This window comes from Ceratotherium simum, chromosome 16, assembly GCF_057802395.1.
Source record: "Ceratotherium simum simum isolate JZ-2026a chromosome 16, ASM5780239v1, whole genome shotgun sequence".
Classification (NCBI taxonomy): Eukaryota; Metazoa; Chordata; class Mammalia; order Perissodactyla; family Rhinocerotidae; genus Ceratotherium; species Ceratotherium simum.
In genome coordinates, this window is record NC_141915.1 from 40,881,897 (window position 1) to 40,907,182 (window position 25,286).

General features: G+C 47.3%; 2 pseudogenes; both read right to left on the reverse strand.

Moving 5' to 3' along the window:
• Positions 1 to 6,740: 6,740 nt before the first annotated feature.
• Positions 6,741 to 11,669, reverse strand: LOC106800117 (keratin, type I cuticular Ha7-like; annotated as a pseudogene).
• Positions 11,670 to 20,424: 8,755 nt separating this feature from the next.
• Positions 20,425 to 23,824, reverse strand: LOC101407631 (keratin, type I cuticular Ha7-like; annotated as a pseudogene).
• Positions 23,825 to 25,286: the final 1,462 nt, after the last annotated feature.

Genomic DNA, 25,286 nt, shown 5'->3' on the forward strand with positions numbered 1-25,286 from the left:
AACCAGCAGCCACAGAGAAGATGCGGGAAAGAACGGGTTACCCCTGTTACCTGCCAATTTCTCCTGGAGATACCTCTTTTCCCTGCAGATGGTGAAATGGCACAAGAATTCAGGATGGAGAGAGCAGACAGACTGGCTGGTGAGTAAACATAATGCCGCCACACCATTTAGCCTCTTTCTTGCAGTGTTTTCAAAATATCAATAGGTTTGAGAGAATTTGCTTCTTGAATTAATGGGGAGAATGGGACTCTGGCGTTGTGAGGTCTCCATGACCTCACACAGGTTAGGGGTAGACTTAATGTAGGCTTTTGATCTCCTAATTGAAGTATCTGCAAACTTTATTCATTCGGAGAGAAACTGAGCAGTCAAGGAACTATCAAACCCACTTTCTTTATTTAGCTCAATTTTATTCAAAACATATTTATTGAGCAGCTTCTCCACACTGGGAATGGGACTAAATTGAAAAGAAGAATCATAGTTCAGGCAGTGGAGTGTCTTTTTATGAGTAATTCATATATGGGTCCCCCAAATATATGAGAAATAACAAGAAGGTAAGGAGGTGAGATATTTGAAAGGTGTGAGGAGGATGTTTGGAAATATGTTTGTGTTTAATGTAATTAGAAGATTGCATACATGACACTACGGGCAGCAGTCATTGGTTGAACATCTTTCAAGCACCTGGCATAGTCCCAGGGCTGGGGACAGGGCGTCAGTGGGGAGTGGGATGGTGGGGAGATGATATGCCCCTGCCCTCTGCCAGCTCTCAGTCCTGCTGAGCAGACAGGTCCACAACTGACTCTGACATAGGGTGATACAGTTGGGCCCTTTACCCCTTAAAAATTTCTTCCTTTCCCCCTCCCACTTCTTCCCACGGCTATTCCTGCCCCTAACTCCAGTCAGGCTATTTCAGCTCAATTCTTGATTCTCAGCCAGGAGATGAGGAGTGAGGCCATTTCAGATTATTTATCTTCATCCCAAAGGAGATTTATTCGTGACTCCACTCTCTAGGTGACTCAGAGGTAGGATTCAAACAACTGATCTCATTAGAATCCTAATCCCTTTAAGAGTCTTTTCTTCAACAGCCCTGGTAACTGGTTATTTTGGTATTTGGTTCTCATTGCTTTGGAGACCACAGGTGGTGACTGCCCATGGCTTCAGCCCTGCAGCGTCCCCATAGGACCGGTGGACATACGAGTTTCAAAGCAGGTGAAAGAGGCTTCCAGGGATGTGGTATAGGGCAGAAGAAAGAAAGGAGGCAGTACTAAATCAAGCAAGTAAAAGAGGAGATAAAAATAGAAATAGAGACTAGTGGAGAGAAATGGAGGTGACGCGTGAAACTGCTGGTGAGCAGACACAGTTCTGCTTTGGGGTGAGAGAGATCTACTGCCGGGTGGAGCATTTGGGTGGAGAGCCTTGGAGGCCAATGTGAATGAGGGAAGCACACATTTAGGATGTCTGAGAACCAGGGAGAAGGAACGGGGAAGGGAGGCAAGGGAGATTTGGGTACACAAACCAGCAGAAAGGGGGAGCCTCAGTTGAAGGAGGCCAGGAGACAACCAAAGGCCAGAAGCTGAGTCCGCAATGTGGTTAGGATGGAGAGGACACTGCAGGGTGGGAGAAAGCACCAGGAAGCTTATCCTTGGGGAGATTCCCAGGCCATGGAAGCCTTTGCCCTGCAAAACGCACCTCAGCTACCTCGCCCCAGCATTTGAGAGTGGGTCTGAATGTGAACTTTTATCCAGATGTACCTCCAGCAAAGCCCTTAGTGGCTCTGTGCAGGGTAAGGACAATGGATCAGGAATGAGAAGACTTGGGTGTGAGTGAGACCAGCTTTTAGACCTTGGGGTGGGGAGGTCACTCACCTCCCTAACCCTGAACCTCTCCCCTGTGAAATGGGCAACTTGTTCTGCCTCTTTCAGGGTTTTGGGAGGGTTCAAATTGGATAACACATGTGAGAGTGCTTTGTAAATGGTAAAACGATGTGCATGTGTAAGAGATTCTATTTCTCTTCTCCTCCTCTTCCTCAGTGGACAAAGTGGTTTTAGTAAAGGGGTGGGTTGACCTTCTTTGGTGATTCCCCACTGTTAAAATTGCCAGATTCCTCAAGCTGTTTTCAGATATTATAGAACTTTCCTTCCTTGTACCAACTTTTGTGGCATAAATTCTCAAAAATGGTTCCTCTAGCATAAACACTCTCTCATTTCCTTCAAGCAAAAGGAATCAAAACATTGGGGTAATTATGTTTCTGTCTTCCTGCTGACACAATCTGAGACTTGGCCTCTATAAAGCACAGTAGTTAAGAGCACAGTTGCTGGAGGCAGACTGTCTGGATCTGAATCCTGGCTTCACCACCCAGCAGCTATGTGACCTTGGGCGTGTTACTTAACCTCTCTGAGCCTTGCTTCCTCATCTGCAAAATGCGGATAACAACAGCATTGGCTTCGTAGGATTCCTGTAAGGACTAAATGGGTTTCTGTATATAAACTTATCTATAACTTAGATCAGTGCCTGGCTCATAGTTAGAGTTTGATGAATGTGAGATTCAATGACAATGATAAGGATGAAGATATGTGATGATGATGATGATGATGATGATGATGATGACAATGATGATGGTGATGATGATGATGAAAAATTATGATTGTGGTGGTGGTACTCGTCGTGATGATGGTAATGATGGATTGTTTGGTTTCCAGGGAAGCTCTTTACACCACCCCAAGCATCATGATCCCCTCTACCCAGCATTTCTTCCCAGGAACACAAACCACTTCACACACACACACACACACATACAAACAATGTCTCATCAAAGCTAATCTTTTAATTATAAATGACAGTCAGGGTATTGCATGTAAACTTAAGAAACACAGGTCAATCACCCCAGGGCCCCATTGACTCATTTCATGTCACCAGAGGAATCCCTCAACTATCGAATGACTCACCTTCTCTCCCTCTCCTTAAATGGGAAGAACAATGCTTGCCTACTCTGTCATGGTGCAAGAATAAGTGGGTTTATTTTGTCAGACAGCTTTGAACTTGTTGGATGAAAGGAGCTATTTAAGTACAAAGGAAGAGGTGAAGGTGTTTGGGCCAGGTGCTAAATTAAGACTAACCAAGATTACTCTTTCTTACTGGGGCCTACTCTTGGGTAAGTGCCTCAGGGATGAGTCACCTGTGCCCAAACACCTCCACCACTTGGGAAAAAGAGCAGAGGCACAGTGGAAGGGAAGGGAGGGAGGGTGTGACAGCCTCTGACCCTTCCAGAGCTTCTTATGGTGGAAGTCCTGATGCCTCCCAAGCAAATCAGTCCTGTCTTCACAGACAGCAGCCAACAGGTAGGATTCTGGGCTTGAGAGCAGTTGGAGGCACAGCAGCCAGGTCCTGGCTTAAGCTCTCTCCACCCTTGGGGCTTGGGACTGTGGTCGCTCCTGCACATTGGCTGGACTCAACAACCATCAGCTGGACTTTGTAAATTTCTCAGCAGCTACTCTGAATCAGAGAGTTCACGGAGCAGAGAGGGAAGACAAGAACCAGCTCCTAGAGTCAGTTTATTGTAGTTTCACTGATGAATAGACCTGGAAAGCAGGGAGTCATAGAATTTGGGAGCTAGAAGACCCTCTACAAACATCTCATCCAGCCCCATCAGATGCCTGAGTAACCTCCTCAGCATCCCCACCAGGTGGTTGTAAACACCCTGCTTGAATGTCTTCAAGGATGGGGAACTCACTGCTTCCCATCTTGGGCCAGCTCTGATGCTTCTTTCTGGAGACATGCTGTTCTTGCCCATGGCTGCCTAAATAGGGAGCTTCTGGTTCATGTGTCTGTTGCCTGCAAGTTCCAAGCTAGGCAGCTGCCCGAAGAACTTGTCAGTGGAGCCAGTGAGGGAGATTGGGTCGGTTTGGGTCGGTTTGATTGGCCTTTTCTAGACTGGTAGTCTGACAGGGTCAGCAATTGCCATCATCATGTTCAGAGTTTTGCAATGTGCAGGGGAAAGGTGCTATCTCAACAGCATGGGGGATTCCTCACCCAGGGGATCTATCGGGGGAGTAAGGCCAACTCCTTCTGCAGAGTGTCTGGCCAGTCAGGGGCTCACTCCCCAAATAAACCCCCTAACCCAGTAGTTCTCAAACTTGAGTGTGCATAGAATCACCTGGAAGGCTCGATAAACCAGACTGCTTATTCAGAAAATCTGAGGTGGGGCCCAAGAATTTGCATTTCCAACAAGTTCCCAGGTGATGCTGGTCCTACTGGTTGGAGGACCACATTTATAGAACCATTGCCCTAAACCTTCTCGTGTTTAATTTTTTCTCCTTCAAAGTTTCCAAAATATGGGCTTTGGATCTAGTTCAAAGAGGCTGGAGTTCAAGTCTTGATTCAGCCACCAGCTGAGAATAGCAACAGCCACACCCTCTTTGCAGGGTTTTTGTGGGACCCTGTGTCACGATGTCTGTAAAGCCCCAGCACCATCCTTGTTCGTAGTGGGCATGTGATCACAAAAGCTTACTTTAAGTATGGTATTCTAGGGGGGGCCCAGTAGAACCTCTGACCTAAGCTCTTCCTTTGCACAAGGACCAGATGGCTTCATCCAGGTAAAAGGGGGTTTTATTTAGTGTCTGTATTTTCAAAGCTCTTTGACTCTGGCTCTAAATAGGCTTGGCCAGCTCAAGAGCTGGGTATCACTCATCTGTGTCATTTTGCTGCAGTCTCATTTTTTTTAATTGATGTCATAATAGTTTATAACATTATGAGATTCCAGTTGTACATTTTTATTTGTCAGTCAACATATAAATGCACCCCTTTGCCTCTTGTGCCCACCCACCAACTCCCTTCCCCCTGGTAACCACTGAACTGTTCTCTTTGTCCGTATGTTGGTTTATATTCCACATATGAGTGAAGTCATACAGTGTTTGTCTTTGTCTGGCTTATTTCACTTAACATAATACCCTCCAGGTCCATCCATGTTGCAAATGGGATGATTTTGTCTTTTTTATGGCTGAGTAGTATTCCATTGTATATATATACCATATCTTCTTTATCCAATCATCTGTCGATGGACACTTGGGTTGCTTCTACCTCTTGGCTATAGTGAATAATGCTGCAACCAACGTAGGGGTGCATAAGACTCTTTGGATTGTTGATTTCAAGTTCTTTGGATAAATGCCCAGAAATGGGATAGCTAGATCATAAGGTATTTCTATTTTTAATTTTTTCAGGAATCTCCATACTGTTTTCCATAGAGGCTGCACCAGTCTGCATTCCCACCAGCAGTGAATGAGGGTTCCCTTTTCTCCACATCCTCTCCAACACTTGTTATTTTCTGTCTTGGTGATTATAGCCATTCTCATGGGTATAAGGTGATATCTTAATGTAGTTTTGATTTGCATTTCCCCGATGATTAGTGATGTTGAACATCTTTTCATATGCCTATTGGCCATCTGTATATCTTCCTTGGAAAAATGTCCATTCATATCCTCTGCCCATTTTTTGATCAAGTTACTTGTTTTTTTGTTGTTCAGTTGTGTGAGTTCTTTATATATTATGGATATTAACCCCTTGTCAGATATATGATTTGCAAATATTTTCTCCCAGCTGGTGGGTTGTCTGTTCGTTTTGATCCTGGTTTCATTTGCCTTGCAGTAGCCCTTTAGTCTGATGAAGTCCCACTCGTTTATTTTTTCTTTTGTTTCCCTTATCCAAGTAGACATGGGATTCAAAAATATCCCTCTAAGACCGATGTCAAAGAGTGTTCTGCCCTTATTTTCTTCTAGGAGTTTTATAGTTTCAGGTCTTAGCTTCAAGTCTTTGATCCATTTTGAGTTAATTTTTGTGTGTGGCAAAAGATAATGGTCTACTTGCATCCTTTTGCATGTGGCTGTCCAGTTTTCCCAGCACCATTTACTGAAGAGACTTTCCTTTCTCCATCGTATGTTCTTAGCTCCTTTGTCGAAGATTAGCTGTCCATAGATGTGTGGTTTGATTCCGGGACTTTCAGTTTTGTTGCATTGATCTGTGTGTCTGTTTTTGTACCGTTACCACGCTGTTTTGATTATTATAGCTTTGTAGTATGTTTTGAAGTCAGAGATTGTGATGCCTCCAGCTTTGTTCTTTTTTCTCAGGATTGCTTTAGCTATTCTGGGTCTTTTTTTGCCCCACATGAATTTTAGGATTCTTTGTTCTGTTTCCGTGAAGAATGTCATTGGGATTTTGACTGGGATTACATTGAATGTGTAGATTGCTTTAGGTAGTATGGACATTTTAACTATGTTTATTCTTCCAATGCAGTCTCATTCTTAACCATGGTCCTCACTGGCTTTGCCGTCTCCCAGAGCCATTCTGGTCAGGGAGCCACAATCCCTGCTTCTACAGGAACAGCTGACTCAGGGAGCTCCCAGCAACACGGGGTGTGGGGTGGAGAAACTAAGACCAGCAGGCACTGGGCTCTGTTTGCTGCAGAAGCGAAGTTTATTAGTGAAATAAAAACAAGGTTACCTGCCACATCTCTGAGAGACTAGGAGGCAACAGAAGAGAGAAAAATAGAACACCCCACGCACTGTGAAGAGAGGAAGCACAAATCCAGGGGCTGGGACTGAGCTGCTGAACTGGAAAGCCCATCGACAGAGAAACGCTGCCTGGCTTCAGTCTCCTGCCTGCTGGCTGAGGAAGAAAGGTCTCGAGTGGCAGGCCTGGAGGCTGGAGCCGAAGAGGCTGCAGACAGTTCCCATTTTCCGTTTTCCAGCACCTCAGGCTGAGGAGTATGTCAGTGTCGAGGCGATGAGCAGGGCCCACAGGAGGCCCGAGGAGGCCTGGAAAGGCAGGGAGAGCAGGAGGTACAGGCTGCAGGGGCTGGGCAGGGGGTGCTGGAGACTGCGGAGCCTATGGAGAGAAAAAAGATGTTTGAAACATTGGTGTGAGAAGTGCATGAAAGACAAAACTATAGACACTTTAGAATTGGAAGAGCAAAAGGAGATTTTAGACCTAGGGGGTTCCTCTAGGCCTAGAAAGGGGCAGTGACTTCCCGGAGTCCACAGTGGAGCTGGGACCATAGCTCAAGGTGTCCGTGTGCAAAACCAGCGTTACCTGCCATGTGGAAAGGAACGTGGCAGAGAGAAAGGCTGGCAGAGCAAGACCATCAGCCGCTCTCTTAATTTAAACACAGCCCCTAATCTTGTTCCCTATTGCTTAAAGGGGTGTGCTATCCATCTTACCTTTTTCACAGCACTATCGAGGAACTAAAATGAGAGAATGGGGCAAATGCCCTTAGCAATATTTGTAGGAGTAGGAGGAATTCCTGTTACTAGGATACTTCTTCCAGGGAGAATTGAGCAAAACCTAAATGCACTGAGCTCTCAGTATTTTAGCCCCTGTGGGGAGTGATTAGTAGCCAGGAGCATAAAGTCGCCAGCAAGATGGACAGCATGAGTTAAAAAGCCCCTGCACACCCTCCACTATGTCCAGGCAGCCCACCAGGCTTACCGGATAGCAGTTTGTCCCCAAAGATTGGGCCTGCAATGCCACCCCCTCCTTTTAGGTCGTTTCTAATATGAGGTCTCTGCCTTTACATATGACGTTGACACAAACAAAATCAGGGTACATACTTGCCGTCCTCACTCTCCAGAAGATTCTGTATGTGGCAATCTCGTCCTCCAGCTAGGCCTTGACGTCCAGCAGCACCTGGTACTCCTGGTTCTGCTGCTTCAGGTCAGCCCGGATCTCAGACAGCTGCTCCTGCATGCTGCTGATCAGGCTCTGCATCTGGCCAGCTCGGTGCCGTAGCGGGCCTCAGCTTCACACAGGGAGTTCTGCAGATGGTCCTTCTGTGATACCAGGGAAAGAGGGAAGCAGGTTAAAAATCATGGCCCCCTGCCCTCAGCCTCTTCAGGAAGACCATGGCACCCCAAGACATTGCCAGACCCGGAGAACAATACAGCTCCGTTAGCAGTCTCCAGCCAGAAGAACTAACAACGTGCTATGGCTCTTTGTTTTAGACCTTAGGATAAGTTTGCAGAACCTCCCTCATCTGGGCTACTGTTCATCCCTCAGCATCCATATCTGTGAGAAAGTTCTCGCAAAGATGAAGAAGTCAAGGTTTAAGCTGTGTGCCTGGTCTGTATTTAAGCGAGGCATGTACTAAACCTGGGAACTGCTCATGGGAGTGGGAGCCAAGCTGAGTCTTCCATGCACACAAAGGAACTCACTAGCTTGTGCTGAGCCTGAAGTTCCTTCTCCAGGGCGTTCACCATGCGTCTCAGCTCCAGGATTTCCATCTGGCAGCACTGCAGCTCCTCGGAGCAGGATATGTCCAGTAGACTGATGCCTTCAGACTGAAGCACTGGTGCACAGAGAGACAGGATCACCTCCCTGCCCACATGGAAGCCAGGCTCCCTCCCTGCTCCGTAGCCTTGCCCTCAACTGTGCTTGGAACCACTGCTCCCCATTACGGTGTTCACCATGGCCTCATACTGGTACCAGATCTCCTCCAGCAGCCTGCCCAGGTCTGCAGTGGGCTCAGTATCTAGCTCAATCTGGAGCTTGTCCCCCAGCTGGCACTTCAGAGTGTGGACTTCCTAAGGGCATAGGAGGAGGGTGTCCCATTCATGGGGCCCCCACTGCCCTCCATCCAAAGCCTCATGTCCCACTTCTCATCCTCCCCAGCGATTTCCCTGTGCTCCTCTGAGGATGAGGCACTGCCTGCAGCAGCCCAGCAGTTTCCAGAGGCTATGGATGAAGAGCAAGCTCCTACTGAAAGCCAGAGCTCACTCTCATAGCTTGTGAGGCTCAACCACAAAGCAGGGCAGGCTCACCCCAAGCAGGAGGAAGAGCCTCATTTCTTCCCCCAAAGGAGCCTGAATTCCCTCCCCAGAGAGTCTCCACGTGTCACACAAAGGGCCATGCACCTGCTCATGGTTCTTCTTGAGGCAGAGCAGCTCCTTCCTCAGGGACTCCAGCTGGGCCTCCAAGTCACACTCGGCGAGTGTGAGGTGGTCCAGCACCCTGCGCAGGCCACAGATGTCGGCCTCCACAAGCTGGCAGAGCGAGTGGTCCACCTGGTACCCTACCAGGGCAGGTACAAGAGTCAAGGTTAGAGAGCAGAGGGGGCCCCAGGACACAACTTACAGCATAACTCCACTAGCCTCCCCTCCACGGTCTAACTGTGAGTTGGCATTTCCTGGGTAGTGCGCTCACAGCCCAGAAAGCAACAGGGTGTTCCCCACTCATTTAACACTAAGCACCTAGGACAAACCAGGCAGAGTGGCCAGTACTGAGGATACCGGGATGGACAAGCATCCAGTACCTGCCATCACTGGCTGATGGCCAAAAGGGAAGCAGCAGAGTGACCAGACCGAAGTGTGATCACTGCAGACTCTCCTCTTGCATACCTGCTACTGAGATGGACCCTGGATTCTCTCTCGGATTAGAAGTCAAACTACCAGAATGGGAAGAAGGAAATGGCTTTCTTTAGCTCTAGAGGAGTGAGGCTTCCACGGAGCCCCAAAGAAAGACAATAAAATGTAACGCCCCTTCCTGCTCCCAGGTTAGACCTTCTCGGGTAGTATAAACCCTGTGACCTTCACCTGCCTCCATCGCAGGCTGAGGAGCATGATTTCCATCATGAATTGTTAGTGCTCATAAATTGGTCAAGCTGCAGTATGGAAACATGCCCTCACTGAGGCCACAGAGTTTCGTAGGAAATGACCTCGGGGTAGGAAATGTGGGCCAAGTTCCAGTGTGACCGCTCAATAGCCATGTGACTTCTGGAAAGTCACCTCAGCACTCCGAGCTTCGGAGTCCTTGTGAAGGAGATACCATCACTGCCCTACCTGCCTCACCAGGTTCTTCTTACAACATAATCAAGTGGACGGTGCATTCTAAATCATGTTGTAAACTATAAAAGCTAAACAATGGCGGGGGGAGGGGGGGTATGTTTTTAACGTCTTGGGCGTAATGCCCTCCGATTTCTCCTGCTGTCCTTGTTGGTTTGGGATCTTGGTCAATTACATCTCTGATGCCAACTGCATCACAGGAGAGAAGAAGTCAGGGTATGCATCTGGCTCCTCCCCCTGCCTGTCCTACCCCAACTCACTTGGTCCTGAAGTCATCTGCAGCCAGCTTGGCATTGTCTGTTTGCACAACCAGCTTGTTGTTCTCAGATTTGATGCACAGGATCTGGGGAAAGAAAGTAGGCTCAGGGATTCACTATTCCCAGAGCCATCTATGGCCTCAGCTCAAAGGACACTCCATTGGCTGGGATTCATACTACAACATCCCCTTGGAAAACACAAACTCCCAATGTGTAAGAGATGTTGGTGTGGTGCAGGAGGGCAGATGTACAAGAGGATGCTTGGCACAGGGTGAAGGCATAGAGCCAAAAGAACTGGGAGATGAAAGTATTAGCAAAAACTGAACATATAACAAAGACTTAATTTTATTTTGCCAGCTGTGATGCTCAGCCTGATATAAACAAGAAGATCTGGAATCTAGGCCACAGAACAGTGGGTTGGTTATGATAGTTTTAGATAAGGCACGATCCATTCTTAATAAGAAGTTCCTTATGCTGGTCGGTCAACCTCCCCGAAGTTCTTCTCTGAATCTAGCCAGATTTCCATGGCCCCTATTCTGACATTCTTTGTCTTCCTGTCTCCAAAACTAAGATGTAGACTCTTAAGAACCTTTGCATTGATAATCAAAGGGAACAGCAAATATGCATAAAAGACCAATGCTGCTGAATGGATATACACTGGCTCATAAAGGAGATTAGCACATGCTCCCTTGTACTGCACTAGAAGTGAGGTTGCACTTTTTTGCAACTACAATTTAAGAACTGTTAAGTACTGAAACTAAGTAAACACAAACTCAGAATCCTGGAGAGTCAAATCCTACGCCTCATCCTTTACACATTCCCATTTACCTCCACTCAAGAGATTCTCTTCCCACAATCAAAAAAACATTTCAACTGTGGCTGTGGAACTGCCAATCCAGGTCCTGAAAATTTAGTGCAAGTATCAGTAATCATTTTCCATAGAGGGCCAGACAGTGAATATTTTAGGCTTTGCACACCCTGAGTCTCTGTGACAACTACTCCACTCTGCCATTGTAGCACAAAATCAGCCATAGACAATACGTCAGTGAGTGAGCATGGCCGTGCACCAGTAAAACTTTATTTACAAAATCAGGCAGTAGGCTGGGTTTGGCCCTCGGGCCGCAGTTTGCCAACCCCTGATCTGGAGCACCACAGCCCTCACCTTCTTCTGGAGCTCCTCGATGGTCCGGAAGTAGCTCTGGTAGTCCAGGCACACGTTGGACTCATGGCATTTGCTTGACTCTAGGATCTTGGTCTCCAGCTCTGCATTGCCCCACTCCAGCTGGTGCACCTTCTCCAGGTTGTTGGCCAAGCGGTCATTCAGGAACTGCATGGTCACCTTCTCGTGGCTATTCAGGGTGCCTTCGCCACAGGTCCCACAGATGCCACTGTTGCCAGGAATGTTGCAGGTCGTTGACAAGGGGCAAGCAGTGCTGCAGCTGTGGGGCAGACAGAGGCTGGATTGGCCCAGAGGGGTCGTCCCCACACAGACACAGTTGGCGTGTGCCAAGGTGGCCGAAAGGCACGGGCGGGCAGCCTTGGCCTCTGAAACCTCCCCACTGAGGAGAGAACAGCAGCAACTAGAAGTCATGGTGCTAAAACACCAGACTCTTGCTTTGCTCATGGTTGGGTTCACTTGAGGCTGAAACCTTCCTTCTCCTCTAGACCTTATATAGGCCTGTAGTGAGTGGTGGTGCAAGAAAACTGGAATTTTCCTCATTAATATTTATGTTGATTCTCATACAATCACTCTATTAGTCAGTGATTTTGTCTCCTATAAATAGTTACTGAGCTCCTGAAAGAGGCCTTAACCCACACAGGATGCTTCCCTTCACTGCAGGATCCTAGAAAACGAGAAAACAAGCTCTTCTTCAAGCTGCCCACATTCTGTGGCTATGAATTCTTTCCCCTCGTCAGCTTATGTCTATGAAATAATCAAGAACCAGAGGCTCCTAAAATTTCCTCAAAGGCTCTCTCGCTCCAGTCTCCTTTTCCTACCTAGGAATGTTCCCATCAGGGCAAAGTCTAAAATATTAATCAATCAGGCGCACTGAGGAAAGGGAGAAATCACAATTCGTTTGTTTCAGCAGATGTATCTGGAGGGCCCAGTGTGGGCCACCGCTTGGCCTGCTTGGCAGGAAGGGGTTAGATTTTAATAAGAGGGATAAGATATTGAATGACCTTGACATTACAAAGGCAATAAGAGGCAGTACTTAAAAATTAAAAAAATAAAAGAGCTGTGAAGATTTTAAGTAGAAGAAAGCATACTGAGAGATCAGAAAAAGTCTTTATGGAATAGGGAACATTTAAAATGTGTTGAATGATGGTTTCCAGGAGGGGTTGGGGAAGAGAGCATCTCTCATAGAGAACAAAATGAACAGAATCAAACATTTTTGGGAGATAGAAAATAACCTAGCTGTGTTGGCACTTACAATGAAGACAAAAATGCCAGTGCTGGAAAGTTATGTTTAGTCCCGGTTGTGGGAAGCCTTGAATGCCAGGACCATCCCGTATATAATCTTCAGTTAAAGGTGAGTCAAATTTAGAGATCTGTCCCTGGAAGCTGATGCTCCTCAAACATGAAGAAAAATAAATATCCAAGTTCCTTTTGAAGGAAAGTAACAGAAAGAAGATAGAAGTTTCTTGTATAACTATTAGCGGGAAACACTAAGCCAGAACAGCACAAGAGAAACCTAAATTCCAAATTGATGTTGGTGTTTGAAAACTGAATAACACACTTTTCAATAACTCTTGGGTCAAAGAAGAAGTAAAATGAGAAATTAAAGTATTGTGAACTGAATTAAAATGAAAATACAGGGCCGGCCCTGTGGCTTAGTGGTTGGGTTTGGCGCACTCCACTTTGGCAGCCTGGGTTCGCAGTTTCGGATCCCAGGTGTGGACTTACACCACTCATCAGCCATGCTGTGGCAGTGACCCACGTACAAAATAGAGGAAGATTGGCACAGACATCAGCTCAGGGCAAATCTTCCTCAGCAAAAAAAAAAAAAAATAAAGTGAAAATACAACATATCAACATGGTTTTGGCAATTAAAACTTTTTCTGCTCGGGTGTGAAACAGATAAGCAATTTTGGAAGTGGGAAAAAAACTTGTGAATGAAACTGGGTTATTTGTGATTCCCAAGAAAGAAAATGATGTTCCTGAGATTGGAGTCTATAGGCTAATTAAGGCAGGCAGTGATTAGTACTATTATGGTGTCTCTTCTCAGGGCTTCCCCCTCCTTTCCAGCACCTTCCCTTGTTACACACCGATCCTCTCACCAACTGAGTCTCTCCTCACGTTGTTTAAGAAGATACACGCTTAAGAACCTAGATTTTTCATCTTTTGAAATTTCTTGCATTTCTTTGAAATGCACCTACCTTGGTTGTCCGTTACTTAGGAGACTCTAGAACAAAATTTAAATTTCCTTAATCTTCAGACACGCTCAGAGGATCAGAATCTTTATGGCCTCCTCACTTCCTAAAACAAACAGGCCAGTCACTCAAAAATCTCTGGAAAAGGGCAGCCAGCCAGCTTCCAGGCTATGCTAAAGAAGACGCTACTTTGACCCCATTCCTAAGACGAGTGAATTCACCAGGATGGCCCTAGAGGCAGCAGTACATGTTTTAGCTGGCTCTAAAACATGGAATCTCCAAGCCAAAAGGGGTCTCAAAGTCCTATAGTCTAGGACTCTCTGGAATTAAACCCCTTCTGATGACCTCCCTCCCACTCGTTGTCCAGTCCACCACTTTCCAGGATGGCCCATCCCATCACTGGCCAACTTGGCCTCCGTGGCTCACAGTTTCCCAGGCATTTTACAAGGCACTGGAATGAAGAGATAAAGAGCAGCTAGCTCTGCCTTAAGGGGCTTATAACGTAGGAGATTGTTAGAAAGTTCTTTATGCAGAAACAAATCTACCTCCATGTTATTTCTGCCTATTGCTTTCATTTAGTCTTTCATTCATTCAACAAATATTTATTGAGCACCTACTCTGTGCCAGACGGGCACTGAGACTAGACACTGGGAATATGTTATCAAGTTTAAGTCAGAGAGGTTGCCCTTTAGTTAGTTTACTTTCTAATTCTACCCATGGGGTCCTGTAGAGGATAAATCCAATCCTTCTGCCACCTGGTGGACCTTTAGCTCTTTGTGACTGATGTGCGATTTCTCACTCCTGGTTCTTTATTTAGCATGGTTCTAAGCCCACTCACCATCCTGAGTATATTCCTCTGAATATACTCCATGTAGCTTGTAGCACTCAGGTGGGGGCCCTAGAGTGGAATTTCTGATGAGTTTGGATTAAGAAGCTGCCAGTAGATGGCCCAGCAAACCTGCCTGACCAGGCCTCTTGTGTCAAGTATGCTGGTACAACTACTCTGTGTACAGATGTGGGCGATATTCGCCAAGGCAGGATTTACCACCATCAGTGACCTTGTCCAAATGATCCAATATTCATGAGTGCTTGTCACAGCAAAGCCCTCTCAAGTCACCAAGGGGGGTACAGAGATGAATCGGAGAAATTCTCACCTCTCAAAAAGCTCAGAGCAGAGAAATATGTCATGTAACTCAGAGGAAGGAGGGGTCACGGAAAGTCAGAGATGGGGGGGGCATCAAAGAGACTTGATCTGGAGCTTGAAAGATAGGCAAGACTTGGATAGACAGAGAGATGAACGGAGGGTTTCTAGACAAGGAGATGAGCACAGACAAACACTAGGAGGAAGAAATGTGACTGGTGGGGCTCAAGAGGAACAGAGGGGCAGCCTCAGGAATGTGAGTATGCAGCCAACAGAGGCCTGCCCGAGGGCCAGGCCCCAAAAGAACCAAATTTCAATGACACAAACACGTAGAGTAAACTCATGACTAAAGAGTCAAAGAGTTAAAGCATATAAAACTGAGAATATGCTAATTTGTGCTTGATTTATGCTAATTTGTGCTAAATTAATGCTTATTGTATTTTCATCATATTACACCAGTGATTCTCAAACTTTAGCCTGCATCAGAATCAACTGGAGGGCCGGCAAAAATGCAGATTGCCAGGCCCGAGCCTGGAGTTTCTGATTCAGTAGGTCTGGGGTCAGCCCAAGAGTCTACATTTCTAACAAGTTCGCAGGTGACACTGAGGCTGCTGGCCTGGGGACCACACTGTGAGAACAGACCACCACGCTACAGAAATAGACGAGCTTTGTCTGACCGTCATGCCATGTAGATGAAGTGCAATGTAACAAAACAGTACTTGATGAGTTCAGGAAGAGCTAGTGTTTGAATGGTCACATTTAAAATCTGTTGTGTGCATTTTCTTCCACCTAATAAGCAATTTTGTTTGTTTTCCTAGTTTGCCCTTCTTCACGGAGGTTTGTTTTATGAGAACATCTAAGATGGAAGGAGAAGGGAGGGACATGAGGGGAAAACCATGCTGTGTTTGTCAAGCCTGTGGGTAAGAAGCCAGTCCACAGGAAGACAATGTTTGTAAAGGATGGATGAAGGTCAAGCGAAGTGAGATTTGTTAACACCTATTATATGCTTGGAATCTCACTGGGCACATACAGGATTCCATTTACTTCTGTCTCCCTCTCTCTCTCTCACACACACACACACACACCCCTATATATTCAAGTCCTTATATACCACCATATTTGACTACCTACTATGGGCCACCAAGTATTATGCCACATGTTTTATGTATAATCACCTCTTAATCCTTATAACCACACTGCAAAGTAGTTTTGAGTATCTCATTGAAGAATAAAAAAAACAAAGCTCAGAGCAGTTAAGTAACTTGTCTGAGCTCACAGAGCTAGAAAGCACAGTCCTTGAAACATCAGCTCAGGTCTGTCTGACCCTCAAGCCCAAGTTCTTTTCGCTCCACCAGGCCCCGCAGAACACCAAGCCCAGGCCCCCCGCTGGCAGCCACAGACATCCATTCCATCCATTCGATTTATTCAACAAACAGGGGCCGAGTTCTTGCTCTGGGCCACACGCTTGTCTAAAGAGCTGGAAATACAGCAGGGGGCAGAACAGAGTCCTCTGGAGGGTTTTGAGCAGACAAGAGAGAGGATCAAAGTAGCATTTAGGAAAATGAGTCCGGTGTCCCGTACGCACTCTCGGCGGGGAATGCTAACTCTCCATTTTGTAGGCTCTCTAGTACAGAATGCAGTGCCTAGTATACAATCTATAGTCGAGATATATTAAACGAAAGAGTGACGGGCTGGTGGCGTGGGCAGGATGAACTTGGCTCAGAAGAGACGTGACAGGAGGAGGCTCTTACAAGAACCCTGGCAGCACGTGATGGAAACCAAATCCAGCCACCAGCAGTGCTGCCAGGAGGGAAGGGATGGAGGACAGAGATATTTACAGAAGGACTCTACTAAAAGACCCTACAAGGCTGAAAGGTTTGTTTATTCGGGGGTCAAAGGAGGGAGGGACATCAAAAGCATCCTTGAGGGCCGGCCTAGTGGTATAGCAGTTAAGTACACGTGCTCCGCTTCAGCAGCCTGGGGTTCACAGGTTCGGATCCCGGGTGTGGACCTATGCACCGCTTATCAAGCCATGCTGTGTCAGGCGTCCCACATAAAATAGAGGAAGATGAGCACAGATGCTAGCTCAGTGCCAATCTTCCTCAGCAAAAAGAGAAGGATTGGCAACAGATGTTAGCTCAGGGCTAATCTTCCTCACCAAAAAAAAAGTATCCTTGACGTCACCCTTGGGTTCCTGGGACAATAATGTGGTGGGAAGGGAAGCTGAGAAGTCAAGGCAAAGAGCTGGCTCAAGGGGAGGAGCTGAGTTCAAGTTTGGAGAGTGTGAATGAAGCTGAGGGGGACTGCCCACCAGGGGTCAAAGATGCAGGCCTGGAGCCAGGAGAGAGCAGCCGGGTTCTTCGGACACACTGAGAAATTCTCCTGAGCTGCTAAGGAGCTCAGGAGAGCTGGCAGGCAGGTAGGGCAGTTGAGTCGGCCCCAGGGCTCATAACTGAGCAGGAGCAGCGATTCTCAGTGGGAGAGTCCCTCCCCCTTGCTAGAGGTGAGGTGGCATTTGCAATCTCCAAAACAGGTGGCAGGGAAGATATTTTGGTTGGAGGGAATGTCATTTGAAAACAAGCACAACCTATATTCTAAATAAGCTGGCTGTTAGTCATGAGATGAATTTGGTATTTATAATATTTGTGAAAGTTAAAACAACATTAAGCAAGAAAGTGAGGAGTTTTTCTATATTTATTAAATGAGTAGTCACGTTTGAGAAAAAGGTTGAGAAACACAGAATTAGATGAAAAAAAGACAAAGAAAAATGGTTCAACAAGATGAGCTCGTGAAATAAAGTAGCCACCAGGAGGGACGAATTTGATTTTGTTCTTAGGAAGATGATGAGGGGAAGGTGAGGCAAGGCCTTAGGCATCACACGTCATGGACCACAAAAAAATAGTATCTAAATTAAAAATGCTCATCTTCTGGAAAGTTCAGAATTCCATCTCGATTTTCTTGGCTTCCTGGTGTAGACAGTGGTGGGGGCAGAAGTGTGGGTCCTTTCCCAGAGCCCTCTCAGTGACTGCCAGCTTCTGCCCCCAGGGGCCTGCAGCCAGCCACCCTACTCCTTAACACTTTGCTGGGATTCGGGGAAAATTGAATTTGGAGTTGAAAAACAGGTGATAAGTGGAGGGGCCTGCAGAGGCCCAACTGCTGTTATTATGTGAAGCGTGGAAAGAGATATTATAAATCAGTGCATTGGGAGTGCAGGGCTGGGAAACTGAAGACTAATGGGCTTAGTGCTTACTAGGTGGCTTGAAACGGGATCTGGTCCCAAGAAAGGGAGCAAAGGAAGGAAAAGGGGGAAGGAAAATGATCAATTAATCTGGCTGAAATTATTGTGGCCAAAGCAAAACAGATACCACATCTAGGGCCCATATCGGTCCAATCCATGAGGGTAACGTGATGCAGGGAGGCCAGAGAGAGGAACATAATGTGCAGATGGGAGAATCACCCTGTTAAGAAGAGGAGTGCTCGGATTGGGTACAAGAGGGAGCCCTGAGCCCTTAGGTTGTAACAATGGATGTGAGTAAAACCAAGTGTCCTGGGCCAAACTGGTTAGCCACCTGCCTGCCTCCCAGCCTGCAGTTCCCCTGTGTCTGAATAGCCTTTCCTGCTACACCTAGTAGCCATGGGAGTCCCACAGTTAGAGTTCATTCAGGGTGTTACCCGGCCGGGCAAGTGGAGGACAGGCCAGATTTTCATGGCCCCATCACATGAAGGGGTCATGGCCACTCCTTAAAACATATGACTCTTGGGGGTTACTTGGTAGGAGGAAGCCCACAAGAGCCCACTGGACATTCTTGTCCTCTGACAGCCCAAAGAATGCTTTTTGGATTTTTGTTAGCCACTTGGAGTGAGAAACAGCTCCAATAACAACGGTGGGTAGTTTTCATTATTGCTTATAAGTGGACAGGAATCTGGCCAAACTTCCAGGCCACCAACGTGGAAATATATGGCCCCTGATGCTGCTAATGGTTCTGCTACCGCCTCTTTAGCTCCTCTTTCCTTCCGGGAAGAAAAGACTGTCCCTGCTGGTTCCCAGGGAGGCCCATAAACCAATATCGATTGAGCATCTTCTATCTGCCAGTAACATTATATAGATTGTCCCTCAACAATGGTGAGAGGGAAATACAATTATTCTAATTTTACAATTGAAGAATAGGTCTCAAGAGAGTGTCTTCACTCGGCCAGTGTCGCAGAGGTGGGATTTGAGCCCAGATCTGCCTGAATCCGGAGCACATGCTCTTTCCACCATACTATGCTACCACAAAGAAGGACCAACTCTGCCTTGGTCTGTGGACCAGGGTCCATGGGCGAGATGAGAGCTGAGAGCTTCATTCTTCTAGACACACTCAGCGCTTGCCAGAAGCTAAATTGACTAGCACAGCATGGAGGGAGCACAGCTCAGGTGCTGCTCCCCTTTTGCCCTTCCACCATATCTGGCTGAAAACCACCTTGGCCTATGTCAGGGTCGCATCCGAGAGGCAGGGAGCCACCCAGAGCTCTCGTGGCAACGGCAGTCCCCACCACCAGCACTTTGAAGGCAGCAGCAGAGGAGACAAGCATGCACGTCAGTGGCAGCATCTCTCTAGAGAAAACTACATCCCAGAAGTGGGCCAGGACCAAGACGACTGTCCCCAGGGCCCAATCTGAGCCTCCATGTCTAAGAGCAGGCAGGAATACTGTGCCTTCATGAAGGGGCCAATTCGAATAAGAGAAGAAACTTGGCAACTTGGCCAAGGCAGTTCTCAACACAACCTCTCTTTGACTAGATTCGAACTCTGAGTTGAGTGATTTTGCTGTTGGACAAAATACCAAGAGGCTGAAGATGCCAAAAGCATGGTAGGGACATGTTGGTTCTGAGCTGTTCTGAAGGAATGCATACTTGGCAACCAATGTGGCTTCCTTTCACCAGTCTATAGGGATCGATGGGCCAGGTAAGGACACATCCAGTGTCAGCAAAGGGCCTTCATCCAGAGGCTAAGACCCTAGTGCCCCAGAGAGATCCTGGCAGCAACATGTCAGGGCCAAGGACTACCCAAGGGCTTGAGGGCCAGAGCTCTTCATCACACCACATGTACTGCCAAACACAGGAAAGAAAGCACTTGATACAAGAAGGAGGTTTATCGACCATTTAATGCAGGAGCCCAATTAACATTTTAGGAGATTCTGAAGCACTGGAGTAGAGCCAACATCCCAGAAGAGACACTGGGAAAAAAACAGTAGCTTAAGTGGAAGACAGGTATAACATTGCAAAAAAAAAAATTCAGCTTAAGGCACAAATAAGGAGCCACTGCTTGGAAGATCTGCTACTCTTTGATTCAGTGAAAATGCCTCCAGTAGGTTTGGTCTTTCTAGAAAGAAGGCTAAGCAAGGTAAGGGCAATCCTAGCCCCTGTACAATCAGCCTTGACCTCCTGCGTAGGGACTCAGGCTGTCAGAATCAGCTCTCAGCACTGGCTCCACCGGTGGAGGGAGGCCTGCAGCTTGGATGAAGGGCACAGGAGGCAGGTGTAGAGCAGGGATTGCAGAGGAGTGTGCAGGGAGAGAGAGAAGGAAGAGTTAGACACAGGAAATAAAAAGATGTCTCAGTGATGGACGGACAAGGTGAGAACAGGTCTGCCACCAACTAGTCCCCCCACCCAATGGAATCTACGTGAGCCGTCCCACATCCACTCTCATCTGTGTCTTTCCACATCCAGGAGTCCTCTGGGGGGACTTGGCTTAGGGATCAGCTACCATTTATGTAACGTCTATCAACAGTGCAGTCTGCACACACCAGGAGAGGTGAATGAGTCACTAAGCAAGTGTGCACGGGCAGCCTTGTTCTTTATGATGGGATCTCCTTCCACGAGCACTGCAGTTATCTCTGAGGAATTGCCTGATAGGCAAGTATGAGGCTTGGCCAGGAACTGCCTAGATCACACGTACTTGCAGTCCTCATTCGCCAGAAGGTTCCAGTATGTGTTGATCTCGCCCTCAAGCAGGGCCTTGACGTCCAGCAGCACCTGGTACTCCTGGTTCTGCTGCTTCAGGTCAGCCCGGATCTCAGACAGCTGCTCCTGCATGCTGCTGATCAGGCTCTGCATCTGGGCCAGCTCGGTGCCGTAGCGGGCCTCAGCTTCACACAGGGAGTTCTGCAGACAGTCCATCTATAAGGGGAAATGATGGAGTAAGAGACACAGGTGACCCAAAATTCAGCAGTGAACATCATGGCCACACTCACCAGGCATGGGGCAAATTCCAGGAAGTCACAGGACATTCCCAGAGCTCTGGAGAAATCACTGTCCATATGACCACGACTTTTCCCAAAAATATCTAACTTGAGGAACTGTGTCATGTTCAGCCCCGTATCCCCAATACCTGAGATAAAGGAGACACCCAGTAAAATCTTGTGGAATGAGTGCCTGAACCACCACACCTTATTCTAAAGGAAGTGGAGTTGACTTTGAATAGGAACCATTTTTCTGGGTCAAACTAACCTTGACAACAAGGCATCTCCCCCAGGAAGAGATGGACTCAGATCCTGAGCTCTAACTACTGCTAACAGAACTGATTAGTGAGGCTTCTAAGATGCTGCTACCAGGCCGTGGCCTGTGGCATCCACAGCAAGGTGAGGGTGAAGGAGGACCCGTACCAGGTCGTGCTGGGCTTGGCGCTCAACCTCCAGGGCGCTCACAGTGCGTCTCAGCTCCAGGATCTCCGTCTGGCAGCACTGCAGCTCCTCAGAGCAGGACGAGGCCTGCTGATGCCTTCAGACTGAAGTGCAGGTGCACAGAGAGACAGGATCACCTCCCTGCCCAGGTGGAAGCCAGGCTCCCTCCCTGCTCCGTAGCCTTGTCCTCACCTGTGCTTGGAACCACTGCTCCCCATTATGGTGTTCACCATGGCCTCATACTGGTACCAGATCTCCTCCAGCACCTTGCCCAGGTCCACGGTGGGCTCAGTGTCTAGCTCAATCCAGAGTTTGTCCCCCAGTTGACTCTTCAGACTGCTCAGTTCCTGCAGGGACAGAAAGATCAACACTCTAAGTGAGAAAGGGGCTTTGACAGAGCAGAGAGCACCTGAAGTCCTCCCCTGACAAGCAGCACGAGGGGAACCCCATACACACACACGCTAACGTGAAAGGTCTTGCCCAGGATCCCATCTAGAGACCTTTCTAAACTCACAGGGCAAAACTCTGGAGAAGAAACTCCCACTCTGCCACACCCCACAGAGTCTGACCCAGGTTGACCCAGATCAGCCTTTACCCTGACACCAACTGAGCCCAGGTTCTAATCCTAGAGCCACTGGGTGGGAGGTGCTCCCTTTTCTGCCCACTGCCCTCCCCCATGAGTCTGGAGCCACAGGACTACATCTGCTTGTGATTGCTCTTGAGGCAGAGCAGCTCCTCCTTCAGGAACTCCTGCTGGGCCTCCAGGTCAGCCTTGGCCAGGCTCGGGTCATCTAGGAGCTTGTATATCCTGCACATGTCCGCCTCCACCAGCTGGTGCAGGGCATGCTCACTCCCGTGCCTTCCATCACAGGAAGTGCAAGGTCAACAAGATGCCAAGGAGAGCCCCTCTCAGCTGCCCCCAGTTCCTACCTCCTTCACCAACTTGGATCCTCATTTGCTCACTTGAGCAACATTCACTGTGTTGGACCCAATAGCCACAGAGCTCGTGGTCAGTACAAGTATCATTATGCCCACTGAGTAGATGGGAAACTGAGGCTCAGAAAGAATATGTGGATTGTCTAGGATTATATACCTTGAATAATAGAAAATGCATGGACTCAACCTAAGTGTTCAGACTTCAATGCAGTATTCATTCTGCCATAAAGATGTCATTTACCCAGGAAAAAGAATGGCTTAAAAATAAGTCTTCTGGACCTACAGTTTGCTACTTTACCCATTGGATTCTTTCCCATCATTTTTCTGCCTTTCTCATTCATTCAATTGCAACTCATGATACAAGGAGCTACAATGACAATTCTCCCCACTGATGGATTTACCAAGGGTCAGTGAGTCTCCCAACACCTATGCACAGAAAGTTTATTCTTGCAATGACTTGATTTGGCTTCTGGTTATCTTCTAAGTGGGGCAAAAATGGCATAGGACCTAACCAATCTAGACGACACTTTCTATTTTTGGTTTTAGTGCTTTTATTTTCTTCCATCCTCTATAGTGACTATTTCTAATAATAGGTTAAATTATGGTTTGGAGAGGAAGAAAGTGAACACTTATTCATTGACTTATTCATTCTTCTAGTCAACAACCATTTTTGAACACCTACTTTGGGCCAAGTACTTGTGATGGGCACTAGAAATAGAACAGAAGAGAGGAGCCACTCTGGGCCCTCTTTCGACCTTACTTGATTCTAAAGTCATCGGCAGCCAGCTTGGCATTGTCAATTTGGATAATCAGCCTGGTCTTCTCAGCCTTGCTGCATAGGATCTGAGGAAAACCAGGAAGACAGTTCCCACACAAAACATCGTACTCTGGACTCCAGGTCTACGTGTGGTGTCTACACACAGACATGCTCAAGAGAACCCAAGAACCCAAATCTCTTTGAGCCTTCAGTGGTTGTTTGCCTGCCATGCCCTTCTGCCTTCCTCAGACCCAGCATACCCCAGGCTACTCCAAACCTCACCTTCTACTGGAGCTCCTCAATGGTCCGGAAGTAGCTCTGGTAGTCTGGGCACACACTGGACTCATGGCATTTGCTCAACTCTCAGATGTTGGTCTCTAGCTCTGCATTGTCCGGCTCCAGCTGGTGACCTTCTCCAGGTAGTTGGCCAGGCAGTCATTCAGGAACTACATGGTTACCTTCTCATGGCTATTCAGGGTGCCTTCACCATAGGTCCCACAGATGCCACTGTTGCCGGGAATGTTGCAGGTCCCTGGCAAGGGGCAAGCAGCATTGCAACTGTGGGACAGACAGAGGCTGGGTCGGCCCAGAGGGGTCGTCCCCACATAGACTCGGTTGGCGTGTGCCGGGATGGCTGAGAGACACAGGGAGACAGCCATGGCCTCTGCCCCAGGCTGGTCCCCAACATCAATGGAGGAGTCAGAGACATTTCTTGCTCCAAATGTCTTGGTGCTGCCCAGAGAGCGGGATGAGCTAATGTAGGAGGAAGTCATGGTGTTGGGCTGAGGCTGCACAGGAGGCTCAGAGCAGCTGGGAAGGCCAAGCCACTGAGTGTGACAACCCCCTTCCCTCCTGGCCCTTTTATACCCATCCAAGGTGGGTGTTGGTTCAATTCTTGGACCTCTCTGCCCTGATTCTCTACCTATTGTTGTACCGTCATCCTGTTACTCAGTTGTGAAGTTTACCATTAAGAGTTCCTCACCTCATTAAAGAAATGTTGATAAATCTGAGGTGCCTCTTGGCTCTTTGATATCAGGTTGGCTACTGGTGGGAGGAGAGAAGCTTTTTATTATTTTTTAAAGAACACAAGTCCTTTTGGCCATCAGACATTTGTACCTTGACAGGGGTTGGCCTCCTAGTTGATGTGCCCACACTGAAGGCATGACTATTCCTGTTGGTCCTTGGAGTAGCAGGAGAGACAACCCTATGACTACAGCAGTGCTCACCTGGGTTAGGACTAAACCAGCCTTCCCTATACAGCAAAGAAACTGGTTTTTGGTTGGTAGATGTTATGGTTTTGGGTTATCAAGATGTTCTACATTTCTTCTTTCTTCAGTTGTTTGTCTTTCAGACTCAATTTGAGGGGCAATAAGACTTTGATAAGTCCATTCAAAGCACATCTTCTGGCACATCCTGTATGCCAGGCACTGTGCCACACACCTGACATATAACTGGTTAAGCATGATCCAGTTCCTGTCCATCAGGGAGCAACCACAACTTGAGTAGCCATGGAGTTTTAAATAGGGGGTCTGAGAAGCTCATCAGTATGAGGGTGACCCTAAACACCATGCCTGATCTGGACCAGGGAAGGTGAGCTCGAGAAGCCAGAAACAAACAAAAATGAAAAACAATCTTTTCGAACCCAAATGAGAATTTGGCCATGAAACTCAAAGGACGTTGAGTTATCAGGGTCACTGTGGGTCCTCTTCCTGCCTTACTTCCTTGATTCTAAAGCCTCTTATCAAGCACCTACCATATGTGTTAGGGGACTGATCGATGATCTTATTTAATCCTTACAACCATCCTGTGAGATGGGTATTATTATCTTAATTTTACAAAATAAAGAAAGAAAGAAGGCATTGAGGACCAGAGATGTGAAGTCATTTTTCTGAGATCAACCTTATTAAAAAGTCTGTTCTCAGTATCAGTTTCTTTCCACTCCAGAGCCTATTCTTGTGTTCTTCACCTTAACCACCACATCTCCCACCCCACCCCTCAATAGGAGAACAACTGTGTCATTTCCAGAACTAAGGATTATAAGGCCTAGAAACTGGGCAAGAAGTTGCCATTAAGAGAGAAAACAAGAATCTGACATTCTATATAATTCTTTGTGTCTCATAAAATACAGGTGTTGTGGCACCAAAGCAATAAGGCAGGGTTTCTCCAAGGACTATGCAGGACGACACCCAGGGGAGATCGCTGTCTCCAAGATGTAGTACTACATTGCATACCCCACTAGTTCCTGGTACTGGGAAACCAAGACAGCTGTCTGCTAAGGTCCCAAAATTTTTCTCTCAAAACTTGTGGCAGGAGATTGATAGGCCCCTAGGACTGAGAAAGAC